At 32.5% G+C, this 21,195-nt stretch overlaps 1 protein-coding gene across 1 annotated transcript in view; it reads right to left on the minus strand.

Moving 5' to 3' along the window:
- MS3_00002334 (uncharacterized protein) overlaps positions 1 to 21,195 on the minus strand; it is a 176,906-nt gene that overhangs the window by 124,403 nt on the left and 31,308 nt on the right. Inside the window, exon 2 of the mRNA XM_051209902.1 lies at positions 5,328 to 5,394. The gene's annotated coding sequence lies outside the window, so the exon portion shown is untranslated. The remainder of the gene's footprint in view (positions 1 to 5,327; positions 5,395 to 21,195) is intronic.

A 21,195-nucleotide genomic window follows, 5' to 3' on the forward strand; every position in this document is an offset into this window, starting at 1 on the left:
GTCTTTACTTTTATTACTTAAACAACTTGTAATCCCCCCGCAAGCCAACACCACCACATCCCTAATCTCAAATTACTCCTGATCATTATTGTCGATAATTTTTTTTTCTGGAAATTTCGTTTTTTGTTTATCGATTCATGATAGAAAATTGTTTTTTCTTTACCACTTTGAGAGGTTAATTGTATTTTAGTTTAATCAAGTGTAAGAGATGAAATTAAGTAGTGGATGAAAGAGTGATTAGTTAAGTCAAAATGAGTGAAGATAATGAAGAAGATAGTGAAGAATACGAAGTGAATCGGAATAAAATGAAAGTTTTCTTAACTATACAATCAGTGTTTACTTAATAATATATGATTATCAGTAATATCATAAATATTGATTTTCAATTTTTAGAAAAATAAGCATAATGAATTAAGATAAAATGAAGAAAGAAACAGAGAGAGAGAGAGTAAAGAAAATAACAATAAAAGTAAACTTTTTGTTCATAAAAGTGAGATAAATTTCCCTTGTGCATGTGTAAAAAAGAGGTTTGGACAGATTTTAAAATACATTAAACTTTATAGTTCAGTGTTCACTTTTATGTTAATGGTAATGTTTGTTTATCATTCTTATAAAGTAAACTGATGGATATAATCGTCCCGGGTCCGAACCTCGCAAGGCGGGATCGTGGATGCGCACTGCTGAAGAGTCCCACAATGGGGCGAAACGGCCGTCCAGTTCTTCCAGGTTTTCCATGATGGTCTAGCTTTAATTGACTCATGATCTCAATTATTGAAATTACAATAATATTCACAAAAAACCCCTTTTGATAACAAAAGATTACTTGAATGTTTCGAATAAAGTAACCGTACTATTTGTAGATATCTGTGTGAATAATAGTAAGCTTATAGCCTCTGAAAAATATTGATTTATGCAGATGATTTTGGAATAGAGATTTGTAGTGGCTCACGATATTAACTATCTAACCCGTAGCAACATAAGTATTGGCAACAATTAATCGAATTCCACGAGTACATCGAAAACTCTAATTGATGCCTGGTGGAGTTCTCATATTTAAATTATAGGTAAGTTTTAGTTTAGAATGTTATTTTAATGAAAATTAAAGATTCATACACTTAAAAATAATAGTTCAGTTTTATATCACATGTTAAACACAGATCATTCTGTGAATTCAGTAAATAGGTATCAATACCAAAGTTGGATAGTTGATAGTTTGAAATTAATTGAGCATTGTGTCCTTTAAAGAAGTGACTTATATTAAGTCACGAAACATTAGAAATACAAAGATACAAAAAATATATATTTATTATTAATCAGTAAGTAATTTGATTATATTCCTATTAGGATACTCAGAAACTAAAACGATTGACATATGAAAACTTGGTCAATATACTTTTGTAAGCAATGATGGATAGTGGCTAGCAGTGGAATCCAGGATGCGCGTTTCGTCCTACCTGGGACTCACCGGCTGTATGTACCTGCATCTCAGAGTCGATGTTCACTCCGGGACTCGAACCTAGTACCATTCGCTTCAGACGCCATCGCGTTATCCATTTAGCTACTGAGTCCTGATAGCCACTTGCTTGCGCATTGGGGTGAATTTAAATTCACTTGATATTGTTTGACTTGTATCTTCCCATTGATGTTTAAGACTGAAATTGATCACACTGTTATTGGCATATGTGCATACTGATCAATTGCAGTCTTAAACCTCAATGGGGAGATACAAGCCAAATAATACCAAGTGAATTTGATCAACATAGTTTTAGTATAGTTAAAAGTTTAACCTTTAACTATTTACAGAAATAAAATAAACCATGTGAATAATTGATTTTTTCTTCTCAATCATAAAATTATAGTCTCAAGAGAGATATTATCCGAGGTTTATTTCCATTCATTCACTTATTAAATATGATTAATGAAGATAGAATAGATTGAAAACAAGAAATATCAATAATTCATGACACTCTATAGAATATCTAGACAAATTTAAATTCCAAGAAATAATAAACTTATTCACAAGAAATGAAATGAACTATCATTGTCAGTATTAGGTTTGTGAAGATTTGTGAACTGAGTAGAAATAACAAATCATGCTAAGTTGTCAAAAACAATGAAAACCTGATAGTATTGGATAATTATTTTATCCTAGTATCATTGCACATCTACAACCTCATAATCAACGATCAGACTTAGAACCTTCGGCCTTGCATGAAAGCTTAATGTTCAGACCAATTAGCTGCAATCCAGTTATGTGTAAGTTTAACTTCAACCAATTCTCGATAGTTCCCGACGATCTACGATTATTTGTAGGTATTATCTTCACACTCAATATACTTGAATTAAATTTCTTTAAAAGATTCAATTAATTAATTTCCACTTCACTACGAATATTTAAAAAGGTACTTTCTGTGAACTCTATAATATATCAGTTCTTTAGTATTTATTTATATAGTTACGTTTTAGAATTATGGCTGTAATTTTCCCAAGTTCCTGTCCATCATAATCTGATTATTTAATACCATTGATTAAACAACTTTATGATAAAGTTACACTTTATTACCGTAATGGATTTAAAGTAATGACCATGGGTATTTTGATTGATTAATCCTGAGCAAATTTCGGTTACTTATTTACTCTGAAGAAGCGGCTTACACTAAGTTACGAAACGTCAGAAATACAATTTTTTCTACTCAATACGATATAACGAAAATATATTTATTGTTAACTTTCTACTCAATGCTCATTTTTTTGAAACTGTCAAATCTAACCTTAGGAGGACTGACTTACTTTGTAACCCAAGACTTTGTAATTGTTACGTTGTTTCAAAATTAAGATATTTCATAATAAGTACTGTTAAAATATATACTTGACATCCCTTTTTAGATAAATAATAAAATAATAAGTGAAGTGAAAACAAGAACACGGCGGCCTATTTGAATATCTGGGTTACCTGTTCCTGTTATCTAGATATTTCAACAAGTTATCTGTTTCCTTGTTTGTTTTAACATATCATTATGTCAGTTAATTGCGTAATCTATTCAGGTGTGTTTGTGAAAAGTTTACGACCTTTCATTGTACAATTTACAAAAACATAAAGTCGGAGACATCATGATGGCTGGCGAAATGGATTGAAAAGAATGAATATTATTCAAATGTCAACTTCTGAAATACTAATATTTTAACTAGCGATCACTCAGTATTTATCGTCAATATCGATTAAGAAATAAGAAACGAAAACTCGCTTAAATATTTTGTGCTGAGGATTCTATATTGTACCAAAAATATAATATTGAATAAAACCACTAATAGCTAATCCGTGTCGGGTAGTGACAGGTAACTACCTCAGTACAATGGACGATGGTCACGAAATTACGTGAATCGGTTGAGGCTAGAGATTAACACTATTGAATACCGGCTCAGTGGCCTAGAGTTAAAGCGTTCGCGCACTAAATTGAAGATCCTGGGTTCGAATCTCGTGAGGTGGAATCGTGGATGCACACTGCTGAAGAGTCACACAAAACAGCTATCCAGTGCTCCCAGGTTTTAAATGGTGACCTAACATCAATCGGTTCATGATTTCAATCAAAAACTTAATAATCTCCACAACCCTATACTGATAATAATATAGTAAGTGAAGCAATTATAATAATAAAATAATTCATTTTCATTATGCAAAGAAATACACATTGTGTATACAACTAAACAAACAAATAAATAAGGTCTTTATGATCCTAGTACCGTGTTGTATTGGAAACAACCTGAAATTTAGGATACTTTGGACAATCATTATTTGATATTCATTTTTTTGCACAACCACTCATTTACTATCTGCTTCCATTTGAATTATCACTTGATAGGACTAAAGAGTACAAAATGCGTACGTCTTTTTTCTCATTTCTATAGTGAAGTGTCTAGTTTAAGCTGAGATGATACAAGTTATGTAAAATATGGGGAAAAAAGATCCTTTCTAAACAAATGAAAAAGAAAAGGAAATATTTTTAAGATTAGAGCTTCTACTTATATGACGTAATCAATAAAGGTAAGTAGAATTAACTTAAGTGGTCATTATGAGAGCTTTTAAAACTTTATATGATTTCAGTCACTAATGAAATACATTGTATCACATCATACTGAACAAGTTAAAAGAAACCGGAAAGTTATATTATTTAGACAGTTAGAAACAAATACATAATCATAGGTTTAGTGGCCCGAGATCTGACTCCAGTGATAATGTATGAATAACATCTGTCGACATATATATATCGTTAATCCTCGTATAAATACGCGTTAGTGAATAAAGGAATTAAATAAGTTAGATACGAGAATGGATGTTTGAATATGTGTATTTTGTACACTCGTTGGTCGGAACAGACAATCCTCAGGCGTGAGCCTGAGATAATCGCAGCAAATGAAGCGAAGAAAAGAGAGAATAAAATCAAAAGGATGCGTGGTGGAGTAGGCATGTGAACCAACTCCATTCAATCAAGCTTTAATCAATATTTATGGTTACGCAAAAATAAGCTACAGACATATGGTGAATAGGATAAGAAATGTACACACATTCGCTCATATAAAAACAGTCATGGTTGGTAAGTGAATAATTAGCATTGTCGAAACGTGACTCAAGAATGATGAATAATTTAGCTCGTCCAGAGGTTAGATTACGTTATATGAATTAAACATAGTAACCGACACTACAAAGGTTTGATCAGATCACTGGAAGGTATTTAGATACTATCAAATTATGAAATATCTTTCATTGAAATTATGAACCGATCTAAGTTAGACTTGTAAACATTAAATGGACGTTATATCCTAATATAGAACTCCTGAATAGTATGAATCCATTGAGTGTTTATTAATGACTAGCTTTGAGGAACAATTTCTGAAATTTTAATGATAAGCCATAACCAGTGGAGTTCAACCATGTCAGTTGTAACACAGTAACCTACTAAACACAATCAAAGATGATCACTCACTGTCTCTGGTTGACTGAACTTAGATACATGAACACTATTTAATGTCGACTCAGTATCTAAGTAATGAAAAAATATTCATTCATTTACTGATTCATCAAAATGAATAATGCAGACACTACATTAAATACAAACAGTTCGTCAAAGTGTAATTCATTAAAATGAGAAAATCTTTCATCTTTTGTAATCACATTGAATAAAATGGCATAAAGAAGATGTGGGACAAAATAGGTTTATGAAAACTGTATGGCATTTAAACTCATATAAATATTATTATTATTATTATTATGGTTTGTAGTATAGTGTATATAAAGTAAAATGGTATTAATATAAAAGAAGGAAGCTTACTTTGATATTTCATTTAGGTTTATTCTGTATTCATGTTAGCCAATCTCTCAATGTATCAGCAGGCATTCTAAAATGTAAGCAAATCAAAATAGTTGTGAATTATGTAACTATATAATAAATCCATTGGTAATATAAACTTATATGAATAATATGAATATCACCTTCTTTCATTTGTGGAAATGATTTTAATATCATGCTGTTACTGAAATATTTATATATATGGATAGCATAGTAATACTATTTTCCTTTTGTTAAATTGTTGATGATACTTTGTTGTGAGAAATGATTCCCACTGTTCAGCTAAATAAACATGCGAAAGAAAATACCGCTAATTTATAATAATAATAAAAATAACAATGATTATAAGTTTTCTAAGCAAAGATGAATAGTGGTTAGCAGTGGAATCTAGGACGTGAACAGCGAAATTGCGATGCAGGTACATTCAGCTGACGAGTCTGAAATAGGACGAAACGCGCGTCATCGATTCCACTGCTAGCCACTATTCATCTTTGCTTATAATGCTTGTAAATTAAGGCAATGTCGAGTCAATCCACACAGTATGTACATATACCAATAAGAGACTGATCAATTACAGTCCTAAATAACAATGGGAAGATACAAGTAAACAACATCAAGTGAACGATCATAAGATCAAAATAAATAGCTGTAACATAGAATAGATGGCTAATTCTTATCCAATCAGCGCTAGTCGATACTTGGAGAACACTCTAGAATCTTCTCATGTAAAAAAACTATAAATATACTAACGTTTTTCCTATTGTGCTTCTTACTTCCACCTAACCTTGTTATTTGGAGTATAAATTCTTTCTCGTTCAATCGTGTTCTAATTTGGGGACTTGTCAAGTGAATCGGTGTTCAAGAATACTAAGCAATAGGAATAGTTGGGTTGTAATACGAGAGAATTATAACACGCCTCGTTCTATGTTGAAGTCGTCAGACAGATCTATATACATTTCAGAGTTGCCGCTGAATCTGGGATTCGAACTCAGTCATGAGATGTCAGAAAATTCTTATTTGTCTACTCATCAGGATATCTACAAATATATTATATTTATTTATAACAATCTACGCAATTTAAAACAATTAGTCCACTTGGAAAATTTCGAAATGCAATGACGAAGTTTATCAGAATTATGTAATACATTTCGAACAATCTGATCACACATAATATACTTGTTAAGAAATTTTCAATATGAAAAATAAAAGGTCAATTAGACAAGTTAAAGGTGGGTCTTGACAGATTGAAATCATGAGTCAACTGAAGCTAGACCACCATGGAAAACCTGCAAGCACTGGACGGCCGTTTCGTCCTAGTATGGGACTCCTCAGCAGTGCGCGTCCACGATCCCACACCACGCGATATTTTAATCAAGGACCTATCAGTCTCGAGGTCAGGTGCTTAACCAACTAGACCACTGAGCCGGCATCCAACGGTGTTAATGTCTAACTTCAACCAATCCACGAAGACGCTTCAATTGACTCATGATTTCAATCTGTGAAATTTCTAACATTTCCACAAACCCCTTCTGATAGTAAGCCTTAACAAAGAAAAATGAAGTACACAAAAACAATGTGATAACCACTCTGGATAATAAATCAGTATTACCAGGGTAGGTTAAGGGTAAGAACATATTATTTTTTAATTCATTAAGGGGATTTCAGTTTCCGTACAGCCAAGGCTTAAATAAACCTTAGTATACGTCTTTAAAGGCTTTTGTATGACACTACAAATACTGATTTGATGTCAACTTTATGACTAATTTCAATCAAATGGAGGATGATGTCTGTCTATCCTGTGGTCTTATTTGACCACTGGAATTCATTTGCTTCTGCCGCCATTTTGGTATGTATTCACTCACCCTTAATTGGTCTTTTAATTTTCATATATAAATGTCTTAACAAGTATATTATGTGTGATCAGTTTGTTCGAAATGTATTGCTCAATTATAAACCTCGTCTTCTCATTACATTATCGAAATCTACCCAATGTTCAATTTGTTCGAAATTATCGAGTCAAACATTGATAATGATACTCGTGAGCGGGATCGTGGATGTGCACTGCTTAAGAGTCCCACAATAGAACGAAACGGCCGTCCAGTGCTTCCCGGTTTACAATGGTGGTCTAACATCTAAAAGCAGTTTAATCATGATTCAGCGGAAATATTTGACAACCTTGTAAAACTATATTTATGTATATCCAGTCATTTGTTTTTTATAATTATTTTTAACGGAAATGTTGAAATGTTGACAAATGGAATAATAAATTATATTATGTTCCTTTATTTGGATAGATAAGTGAAAATATTCAATTGTTTAAATGATTTTATATAGAAAGAAACTATTGAACTAGTAATGGTAATCATACTGTATATTAGTCAGTCAGTCAGTTACAATGTAGGACCAGGCACATATATATATATCGATCCAAGTTGCCAAACCTCATTAGCACAACAAGATGAACACTTCAGTTATAGTAATATATAAAAGAAAGATTGTGTATAAGGATATAATACAGGAAGAAAGAATTGGTTCGTTAAAAGAAAGGTATAAAGTAATTTTAATCTGAGAGTTTAAGGGAAGACAAATAGTGTATACGCCAACGTCATTGTGATCGATCATGAGCCATGACACCCAGTGCCTCCAACTATTAGTTACAGTAGTCACGCGGAGCCCAACCAGGTAGTCTGCATGTACCAACATGGCTAAGACCACAAAATAGTGACTTCAAGCACTGGTGCCACGTTTTGGTTTGGCCGCCCCTAACTTTCTTTCAACCATCCCCTACACCGGTTAGCATTGCACATCGTGATAATCGGTGTTCAGGCATACGTAAGAACACGTGGCCCAACCATCTCAGTCGATGAAGATTCACAACCTCATCAACTGATTTACCATCATTCCCCAATACCCTGCGTCTAATCTCACTATTACTTATCTGATGATCCCAGCAGATGAGAGCTTACGAGTATCTTCTACTCTGAGTGGCCACGTGTCGCAACTATGAAGTTAAACAGACCCGACTGCCGCGCAGTATACTCGTCCCTTAATTGATAGACGGATATCTCGTCTTCCACATAGGTGACATAAGTTGGCAGAAGCCAAATGATCTTTTTGAATCCGTTCTGAGATTTCGTCAAACAACAACTCATTTGTACTGATCAGACTTCCAAGATAAGTGAAGTTGTCTATGCGTCTGATTACTTTGCTCCTTATCCTTAGTTCAGGTGTTGACGCAGGCCAGTCATGAAGCATTTAGAGGGTGAGAAACGCATCCCAAATATTCTGGCATTGTTACTCGGTGCTACCAGCAGACTCTACATTTTATTGTATATCGAATAGTTGTGAAGTAAACAATACTTATGAGAGAAGAAAAAAATTAGTTTGAATAACTAAGGATGAGTTATATACTGGATGAATAGATCAATTACAAAGTTGAAAAAGAGTAGAAACTATAAAACAATAGATGATGGTATTATGGTAACCTTTCAGTATATTAATATGTATTGATTCAAGAATCACTGAAAATCACAGAGTGAATTGGTGAGCTATTTTTATCAAATTTCAAATTTTACCAATAGCAAGTAACTATAAAGTGTTAAATCCAAGACATTCATGTCACATACAGAGACTCAAATTGCTCATTTGAATTATAATGGTTGTGAATGAAGTTATTGTTGAGCACTGCTGGGGATTTTTAAATGAAGTCTAAACAGTTATTTAATCTAAAATATTAGATAAGGGTTTTTAACTGATATCATATAGTAATGAAAACCACATCGAAACTCCACAAACATGTACACTAACCATTACAATAATAACTAAGAAATGCATAAGTGTGCGTTCATGTAAACACAACTGACATATTTGAATCCAGGGTTGTAATTGTTTACATTATTCACTAAACGCACATTTGATTTTCATGAATGTTTTGATGATTTATTAGGATCAACCAACTACCACTTGGAATAGGTATAGGGTAAGTGTAATCATGGGGCAGTGAAACTGATTAGTGATATCAATACACGAAGTTGGTGACAGTTCGTTTGAATCATGGTAATAGGTAAAAATTATGTAGTTGTGGTACACACTATTATTATGACAGATGGTTGGAGACAATTGATTTGATTGAAGATCTCTTGCACTAAAATAGATATTTTCAAACATTTTATCCCAACAGACCTCGTTTCGCTAAATTAATTTATACCTTTTACTTCGTAAATTCATTTCTTTTTCTCAAACCAAGTATTCTAATTCTACATTTTTTACCTTCATTGATATTACTTGTACATTTTTATTAATCATGTTATATTGGAAGTAGATAAGTTGCTGTGTTGTAACGAACTGAGCAAATCAGTATTCTAGTTGTTAAATTCATGTGTCGATCTAAACTAGACCATCATTGAAAACCTGGAAGCACTGGAAGGCCGTTTCGTTTTAGTATAGGACTCTTCAGCAGTGCTCGCCTACAAATCCCCATTCTGACAATGCTTATATGCTCAGTAGCGAATAGCTTCAAGATGAATTTCTTGAAGTTCTAGTGAGAAGCAGTGGCCGGTGGAGCCCAATCCATGTCGGGTAGAGACTGGTACCTACCTCAGACAATGGATGAATGGTCGTACACGATCATGAATCGATTGAAGTTAGACATTAATACCGTTTGATGCCGGCTTACTGGTTTAGGGGTTAAGTGTTCGCGCTCGAGATTGATGGTCATGGGTTCTAGTCCCGAGTGGGGATCGTGGGTGTATGCTGTTGAGGAGACCCATACTAGAACTAAACGTCCTTCAGTGCTTCCACGTTTTCCATGATGGTCCAGCTTTAATCGACTCATGAATTCAACTAGTAAAATTACTACAATCTCCACAAACACCGATTCAAATTAGTATTCATCACAGGTTGCTAATGGATGCTTCATTAACTGAAAACTAACTCAGTGATTATTATGCCCATCTTCAAATAACATTTCTAAATTTCAGTCGAAGCTTAATCTTGTTTGCAACTTGAATTTTTCCAACGGTACTAACAAGAATAAAACAGCAATTTACTATTCTTGAGCCTAAAAAACTCTCTAGTCTATTGCAATCTGTCATACAAGTTAACAATTTATATGTAAATATAATTATCTACTTTTTAATGACTAAAGTCGTGAAAAATTCCTGAACTTTGAAAAGAAATCTATAATCATATATTATGGTAATTCAATAGTGGAATTTATTAGTCAATTGAAGTTAGACCACCATGGGAAACCTGGAAGCACTGGACGGCCGTTTCGTCCTACTGTGGTACTCCTACACAGTGCGCATCCAAACAATGATGGATTCTGGCTCAGTGGTTTAAGTGGTTAAGCGTTCGCCTGCGAGACCTATGGTTCCTGGGTTTGAATGTCGCAAACGATACGCGAACTGACGTACTGTATTACAAAAATAAGCTAAATATTATAAACTAAGTTTTTATTTGAACATTTATGCATAAGTGCAGACGAACATGTATTATCGAACTTGATTACATTATTACTTATAACAAATGGATTTATGAAACATCATAAAAATAAAACTGTTTAAATCATTTTGTGAAAACTATCGTCAGTAGTTTTGCGTTCTCTAAGCTGCTTTGTTCAGATCTCATTCTGGGAAACATCGTCAAAGATACTATTACTTCAAATAGGAATAAAGAGTTTGTTCTGATGACAATGTAAGTTAATTCATATTAGAATGGTTTTTGTGGATATTATGGTAATTTCAATGGTTGAGACTTATCTCAACCCTTCTGATATGAATCGTCATATGCTCACTAGTGACAGTCTTTATGAGGTATTTCCTGGAGTTCTGGTAAGAAGCAGCGACCAGTTGAGTTCAACCGTGTCTGTTGTGAGATAGTAACTCATTAATAACAATGGTAGATGTGTCAATGAATTTCGTGGGTTGATTGATATTGGACATTAACACCATTGGATGCCGGTTCAGTGGTCTAGAGGATAAGACCGATAGACCCTGTGTTCGAATACCTTGAGGAGGTATCGGGGACGCGCACTACTGAGGAGTCCCATATTAGGACGAAGCAGCCATCCAATGCTTCCAGGTTTTCCCACGGCGGTTTAGCTTCAATTGACTCATGATCCCAATCATTGTAATTTTAGTTGAGTAGATTATAAAAAAACATTCTTCATGATGAAGATAAACACTTTTCAATCAGAAATGAACTAGTTTATAAAATACATTTAAAAACTGTCAAAATACTCCGTTTCGTTTAACAAAGTGACTTAAAATATTTATCCACAGTCTTCACAATATCAAGTAAAAAACATCTAATTTCAAATTAAATATGATTCTAAAACTTGATAATTAAATCATTTCTTTTAGCGGTGGAATCCAGGACGTACGTTTCGTCCTATTTGAGACTCGTCCGCTAGAGTGAACATCAACTCCGAGATGCAGATACATTCAAATAGGAAGAAACGCGCATCAACCTGTATTTCACTGCTAATCACAATCCATCCTTTCTTATAATGCTTGTAATTTAAGGCAATACGTACAATATGCATATATGCCAATAAGCGATTGATCAATTACAGTCCTAATCATCAATGAGAAGATTCAAGTAAACAATATCAAGTGAATGTATACACTTCAATAATTGTGAATTATTCTAAAATGGTCTATGAACAACATGAAAAGAAAAATTGAATTATTTCCTATTTAACAGAAAACTATGAAAAATAAATATTAAACTATATTAAAACTATTTTCCCACCCCTCTCCCCCCCCTCCGAAAAAAATAATAGCTAAGGAAAAAACGTTTATTGATAGTTGCATTAAAAGTGGATAAACTTGAGACATCATTATTTCTTTTTCATATCTAATTAACACATGGGAACGAAATAAACTATGGTTTGTAAATAAATTCCTTTCAACCTTATATATATATATAACCTTTCATTCTAACTAAGCTAATTTGAATATGGTTGCATAGAATCATAAACAAGTGAGAGAAGTGGTTTTGAATACAGTAGATAGTTCTTTTTTTTAAAAAAAAAATGAAAAAGAAAAAGAAAAAAGGAGAAAAAACACCCTCCCCACTAAACCTATAATCATCATAATTCTATTGACTATTGACTAATATCTACACCCTGTAGTATTCATCTGTTACCACTATTTAAAAAAAAAAGATTTTCCAGTTAACTGTTTTCAGTATAAAAAGAACTTCCAAGTTTTCCATGATAGTTTAACTTCAATTGATTCATGAATTCAACCATTAAAATTACAAAAAATACAAAAAGAAATTCTGCAACAAAAACCCCCTTCTGATAAAAACTTCGAGAAAACACAAACCCAGTTAGGTTGAATATAAAATACGAGTGAATAAAGTAAATCAATTCAAACTAAGAAATTGACACAGTTACAATAGGACAGATTGACAAACAAACAAACAAACAAAGAAATAAACAAAAATTAGCATAGATGTGAATATAATTAGGTCAATTAGTTAACCTCTTTCATATAATAATCTAAATTTGTTTCAATATTAAATAGAAGAGAATTGAATAGAATTAGAATTTCATAGAGGAAAAAAAAGAGAGAAAAAGAATGTAGATAATAGATAAAACTTATTTTGTGACTATGATTTACGATTATTATGATGATGATGATGGTGACTAACATGGTGATACTGTGTGTTGTATGACAATTATAATTCTCAATAGTGAGCCATATTCATAATAATAATAATCATAGTTATTATTATTATTATTATTATTATTATTATTATTATTATTATTATTATTAGTAGTAGTAGTAGTAGTAGTAGTAGTAGTAGTCGTATTAGTAGTAGTATTACTTCTTGGACTAATTAGATTGAATGCATTAATCGGAATTGTTCATTGTTGAAGATAAAGAAAAATAATACGTCCTACTGTGTTATAAATGATTATTCCAATTTGGAATAAATTATAATTTATTATAAATAATTCCAAAGATGTTAATCAATCATATTAAATTCAAATTGAATAATTGCTCCTAAATGCTCTGGTACAGCCGAGGGTGGGGAAAGTTCAATCTCACTCTGGAAATGCTCTCACATGGCCATGCGTAAATAGCCACTTTCAAGGAACATCTACTCACTGTTTTCTTGAGCCAGGCGTGTTGTTTACGAAATTAAGAGGATGAAAAGCGAATGTTCAGAGCATTAGCCGTGTTGGTGGATATGGAGGATTCACATAAGAGAGTTAGAAAACCCTGATTCTAACCAATGGTGTACATGGGTTCCAAGATCCCAAGCAAAAAATGACGTATGAAACAATTGTTGTTCACCGGCTAACATGGGACTGCATCCTTTAAGGTTGCTCCACTGCCTTGTGGATCAGACCTTTAGGTTGAAGGCTCCGGGTATGGCCACCGAATAGAACCACCTACTTCAGTCTGGTCACTCCGGTAGTATCACAGCCCACACACAAATCAAGTGACTTACATGGCACAGAATTCAAGTTTCGTCTTATTTGACACACGTCAGGTTGATTAGTCGAAGTATTAAAGATTAATGACAGAAGGACACAAACCTTCACAATTTAAATCTATGCTTCCTGAATAGGTTAACGGCTATCTGAACTAATTAGATAAATGAATAACGCGTTGGCATTTGAGAAGTAACATTTTGGATTTGATTACCACTGTGGATATTGACACTTGGATACAGATACATGCAGATGTGATGTCTCAAAATTAGGACGAGAAACACATCAGGAACTCTACAACAAATCACTATCCAAACTTTATATAAAAAAAACATATAATTAAAGAGAAATAATGAGGCATTCCACTAAGAATAGAGATATTCCATTAGAAACTAATCTATCCGAATGTAATAATAAACATGTAATGAACTATAATAAAGAAATTCACATTACAAATGAAGGGATAGGTTGGAGTTGAATAATTAAAACCTAGATTAACTAATATTATGATGCACATTCTGAATCACACTAAAACCATCTTAAATATATCGTATCATTTTTTCAGCCGTTGAGGATTTATATAGTCTAATATAAGAATCAATTGCTAAACACTTAATAAGAATTAAAGGACAATAATATTTTCCATTTTACTTATGATTTTTAAGGTTTAAATTTCGTTGTTCACTTTTTTTTTTTACTCAGACCACTTTCACTACTGAAACTTACATATTCTAGAAGGAGATTAGCTTGTGTTTACTTGAGTTACACGATCATGGATCTCATAAAAGATAACTATTTACTCATTAAATTGTTGACTTTGAGAGAAAATGAACAGAGTCTCATACATATGAAAATCTTGACCGTTATGAATATTTACATGACACAAGTTTTTTTACTAGTCAGTAGGTAACTTGGTTGTCTATTGAATTTAAATGAAGTAAAATAAGTAAATTTCTATGTTCTCAATGTAATCTATCCTACGAAAAATAAGATGATACATCTAGAGCTTAGTTTTCTGTTATCATGTTCATCGTATTTTGTATCACTCCTTGACATATTAAACTTATCTTAAAGTCATTAACTTGATCTTAACTATGCGAACAGTTTATTATATAATTTTTTGATGTGTGCCACTTATATTGACATGAGTAGTATATAACGACAATCAAGATTAGAATGTCTGATAGTAGAAGATCGAGAAGGAAAAAAAACGGGAATAGAAAGCAATTGTTATGAAAATGAAGAAACAATGAAGTCTGGGACGACTGATTGATATTTACAAAAGGAACAAACAAGTTTGAGGTAATTGATTGATATTTTGCATATGAAGTACTTACTGTATAATCTTCAGATTTCCGTAAGATGTTCTGTAATTTTGCGTTCAAATACATTCGATTGTCCCCATTTCTGTTCTTGTTCACCAAAAATTTATCCCAATATAATTCACCTTTAACTGAATTATTTACTATGCTAATTAGAATGTGATGTGGTTCGAACGAAAGTTTTCCTTTTATAGAAAAGTGATTCAAAGATATCTATCCATTCCAAAACCATAAATTAACCCAATTAATTGTCTAGATTTTAATTATCAGAATAAGTTTTGTGGAGATTTTAGTAATGCCAATAGTTGAAATCATGAGTTCATTGAAGCTAGATCACCATGGAGTCTCATACTAGGACGAAACGGCCATCCAGTGCTTCCAGGTTTTCCATGGTGGTCTAGCTTCAACTCACTCATAAATTTAAATTAACAAACCTTCACGTAAGCACACAATGTAATATTAATATTAATAGAAAGCCATGACCAATGATGTCCATTATGTTTGAAGATAATAAAACTGTGATTAAATAATAACAAAATTGTATGCAAATCATGTTTTGTATTAATAAATTGACAGTAGTTTAAAGTTCATACAATTAGATTGTAACATTAAACGGTATTACACATTATAGTCGGTATACACACTCTTTGTCTTCTCTTAAACTATGAGATTAAAATCGCTTTATATCTTTCTTCCCACGAACTAATTCTTTCTTCTTGTATTATATACTTATATGCAATCTTTGTTTAAAATATTACCATCACTGAATTAACTACTTCTATGAATCCAGTGTTCATCTTGTTGTACTAATGAGGTATGGTAACTTGAACTGATGCACATATGTGCCTGATCCTACATTGTAGCTAACTGACTGACTGACATATTATAGGCAAACTGTAATATATATGTATTCTAAATTCTTCCTCTTTTTTATAAAGTAGTATCCCATTATTGTTGTTAAGACACTGTAAATATCAAATTGTAACCGCTATTTGTACTATCTTATTATTTGATATATATGTATATTCATCCTCCTCCTAATGATATTAATCTAATAATAAAAACTAACCTTCAAACAGAATGTTTGATTATAAACTACATATGAAATGTGGATACTATAGAGCTTTAACTAATAACATATGACAAATAACTTGTGTTTTTTTTAAAAAAATTTACCGCCATGTTTATTATTATTTATTGCGTGTTTAAAGTATTAGATAGATTTCTTAGTTTTTTTTCCCCTGGATACAAGAAGCCTGATGATAAACTACTTATCTTACAGTTCTTTGTTTGTTTTTTTAATGCACAAATATAGTTACTGTAATCATGTATACAGGCGTATATACTTCCATGTATTGATAAATTTGAAGGGGAATAAACAGTACATTATCCATATATATAGTCGTATTAGTAGTCAAATTAACAATAACCATTAATAATGTATCATAATTTAGTTTAAATAAATAATTTCTCTCATTTCATGAAGGAATCATATAATATATATATATATATATATATATATATATATATATATATATATATATATATATATATAACTCAATTAACACAATTCTAGTAGTTAACAATGATTAACACTATCCTGTTTAAGGCTTTTCCGCTGAACTAATCACAAAATTTTACGGTGCTTTCTTATTAAGCAATAATAATTATTTGAATGGAATAAACCTTAAAGTGAATTTATTTTGTGTAGAATATAACTTAATAATGCCCTGGTCATTACCAAATGCTTTCACATGGCCACGTGTATATAGCTACTGACACGGAAGTTCTACTCACTGCCTTCTCGTGGTATTACTGTTGTTTACGAAATTAAGAGGAAAGACCAGTGCTTCAACCGTATTGGTGGATATGGAGGATCCACCTAGGGAAGTTATAAAATCATGATTCTAAACCAATGGTTTACATGAGCTCCAAGGTCCTGAGCAAAAATGGAGTAGGAACCAATTGTTGGTCAACGGCTACGATGGGACTGTATCTCCTAAAGTCGTTCCACTGTCTTGTGGATCAAGTCAATGTTTCCAGGTGTAACTCCCTAATAAAACCACCTACTTCGAATTTGTTACCCAAGCAGTATCATAGCCCACACACAAATCAAATGACTTGTGTGGCGCATATGTATGTGGTGCCCCTTTATACCAATGTTTATGTGTTATGATCAATAAATGAATAATAAATAACGAAGAAAAAAAATTTAGTATACGTAAAAAAAGTATAACAAGTGTGAACACTTTCAAAGATTTTAAATCACGAAATGATCTTAGTTTAAATATTATTGAAAGCTTGAGAGTATTGGATGGGAGTCTCATCTTAGTAAAAATCAGCTCTATAGTGTACACTCACGATCTTAGTTCCAGGAACGGAACAGTCATTAAACTAGTTAACTATCTTTGTGAATCGATGTTAAGTCCAAAGTAGTGTTACTTATTTTGGAGAAAATCATTAGAAAACTAAAGTGAGAATTTTCGATAGTTGATACTCATCACACTCTTCTCTCAATATCAGGAAAAGCCTTCAACAGGGTGTTGTTAAACAGAATGAAGGACTCCCTCGACACCCAGTTTCGAGATCAACAGACTAAATTCTGTACGGATCGATCATGTGCCGACCAAATCGCAACACTACGGATAACTGTAGACAATCAATTGAATGGAGTTCACCACTCTACATCAACTTCATTGACTACGGGAAAGCATTTGCCAATCAACACTAAAGTCAGGACTTTAATTAAAAATATCAAGACAGTTCGACTTTATAGGGTAGGGACTTGGAGAACTACAAAAGCCATTATCCATAAGATACAAGTGTTTATTAACAGTTGTCTAGGCAAAATACTTCGGATCTGTTGGTCAGACAATATCAGCAACTACTTACTGTAGGAGAGAATAAACCAGATTCCAGCGGAGCAAGAAATCAAGAAGAAACACTGGAAGTGGATAGGACACATATTGATGAACGCACCCAACTGTGTCACAAAACGAGCCCTCACATGGAATCCTCAAGGCCAAAGGAGAACTGGAAGACCAAAGAACAAAACACACCGAGAGATGGAGACAGACATGAAAAGAATGAACAACAATTGGATAGAAATAGAAAGGAAGTCCTAGGGTAGATTGGATTGGAGAATGCTGATCGGTGGCCTATTCTCGATTGGGAGTAACAGGAGTAAGTAAGTAAGTTACTCATCAACAAAGCATATCTACAACCTACATGTAACTGACACTATCCTATAGATTGAAACCTAATCTAATTGCCCAGTTTAATAGTTCGAGATGTCGCCACTGAACCATATTTATTATTTAAAGAGAAGTGAATGAAATCATATTTATCTGTGACAATATTTCGGTTCATTAAACTAATTGAATACATTGAGATCTTGATATTTTGACTGATATTTCTACTGAATAATAGATAATTAACTATTGAAATAAATATCCACTCAATATAAATGTTGAAATAGATATTATAAGTAAGACTAATATATGTCTAATCAGAATGGGTTTTGTGGAGATTTTTAGAAATTTCACAGATTGAAATCATGAGTCAGTTGAAGCTAGACCACCATTGAAAACCTGGAAGCACTGGACGGCCGTTTCGTCCTAGTATGGGACTCCTCAGCAGTGCGCATCCACGATCCCGCACCACGCGGGGTTTGAACCCAGGACCTACTGGCTTCGCGCGCGAGCACTAATAATTGAATTCATCATTACTCAATGAAACTAGACTACTATTGAAAATGTAGAAAACTTGATCGTACAATCCTTTCAAATTTTCAATGGTGGTCTAGCTTCAATTAACTCATGAATGTCAACTATTAAAAATGACTACAATGTCTATAAACTCTCATATTTCTGTTTGGTTTCCTATTTCACATTTATCATAATTATTATTCCGAATAGTAAATTCTAATGAATAATTAGAATATCATATTATTACCGATGACAACAGGAAGTTAACCTTGGTTAAGTTAGAATACAAAACCATAAGCTGAATGTCTACAATATCGTTGTATTATTACAATAAACATGATTAGTTATTAATGATTGAGAAAAATATGTAATTTCTAAGTTATGTTATACATTTATGTCTAGAGACAAATGACTATACAAACATCACTAACTCGTTTGTTATCCTATAAAAGGATTGTTTAAACGAATCTAAGTTTATATTATTATAGCTAAATCCATTGTCCTATTTTATACTTAAATCGATTTAGGACTGTTCACTCATGTCATATTAAAAAAACACGTTTGAATTACTTTCTAAGTTTATGAAATGAATGAATCAATAGAATGAATACTGAGAATTTATGAAGATCGTAATTAGAAAAACCATTTAAAAACAAGAAGCCTTTTGAAGAAGCAAATGTTTCATTCTCGTATAGAACTCTTCAAAAGTACAAATTCATGACCTAATCTGAGATCAACTCCTAGTATTTCTGTCTTTATAATGGTTACTTATCTCAGGTCAGTCTGTGATGAGAATTATGGAGTAGTTAAAAGTTACTGTCATTATTCTTAGTTTATTGACAATAATGGTAAACAAAAATGTCTAAGGTAGTGAGATGTTTGATCAAAAGCTCATTTCTCACTGACGGTTTTATCTTTTTATAGTCTAGTGAACCTCCAATAGATTCTTTTACAACAGACACTTATGAAGAGAATCATTTTTCATTTACCTAATTTAATAAAAGAACAATCTACATAAATAGATCACAAGAACGTGAATACAAATTTTGACTCGGTTTCAGTAGCAATAATAATATTGAGATATATTTTTATTCTGAAACGACATGACCAAAATATTATGAAATTCACACCAATGACTTCACAGTTAATCATTACTCAAACATAGGCTTAACAAATACGATTCTGTATAATTCACTGTACTAGAACGACGTAACACTATAGAGACCCGACCGTTGCTGCTACCTTGATGTGGTGGTCGGGTTTGCCTATCGTCATGAACCAGTAAAGCTTTACTGACTGAAACAATCATTCTTCAAGGTTCTACCATGCCGGACAGGTTAGATGAAGATGGGTAGGACTAAAATCAGTAAACCCAAGGTCTAAGAGCGAAGTCGTACTGCTGACTGTAGAGAGGTGTGATTGCAGTAGAGTGATTCCTTCAGACAACCAGCATAACACTGCTGCTGCCTTCCCACAAAAGAAGGGTGGTGTTAGAAAACGTTGACCCTGAAAATGCACACCTAGCCTTATCCCATGGATATCCATCTCCGGCTGTAAGGCCCCAACAGGTACTGAGCTTACATGGAAATTTCCCACAAAAAGGTCGCGTGTGACTGACTTCAAGCAGTTATCTGCTGGGCACTGCGATCACGTTCTCAGACCAGCTATAATCCAATATTCTCTTCAAATACCTCCAGAAGAACCCTTTCATGGTGTGGGAAACTAGGAAGTGATAACTGCCCTCATATATATCTAACAACACTTAAGATCACTGACCGACTGACTAAACACTATAAATATATTCTTTGATTATCCCCTGAATTACTAATTAGTAACCCAAAATAATATCACATATGAAATATCTACGAAAAGTTAAACAGAATATTGAGATGTAGGTTTCCAACTTTCATTTTGTTAATCCGATAAGAAAAAACTGGAATTAATCATTCATAACAATTATATATATATATATATATATATATATATATATATATATATATATATATATATATATAACCTCGAATTCCACAGAACGTGGATTAAGAGAGGTCAACCATCTATATTTCAATTAGATTTTTCTATCTATCAAGTATATATTTGACTGTATATTTCGAAGATTATATATGTGTATATCCATCATATTTATCATTGATATATTATTATGTATGAAAGCAAATTTCAGATGCTCTATGAACCTAATATATCAATGAATATTAAGTTAGTGGATACTAGATTTCAAAGGGATATATATATATATAACTAGTTCAAGTAACAGACTAACTTCATAACAAGATTTCTTAAAGGCATTAAAAAGTTATAAAGTGCTTTTCATCACTGATTGACATCCATTAAGAAATTATTGGATACCAGGG

This window comes from Schistosoma haematobium, chromosome 1, assembly GCF_000699445.3.
Source record: "Schistosoma haematobium chromosome 1, whole genome shotgun sequence".
In the NCBI taxonomy this organism is placed as follows: Eukaryota; Metazoa; Platyhelminthes; class Trematoda; order Strigeidida; family Schistosomatidae; genus Schistosoma; species Schistosoma haematobium.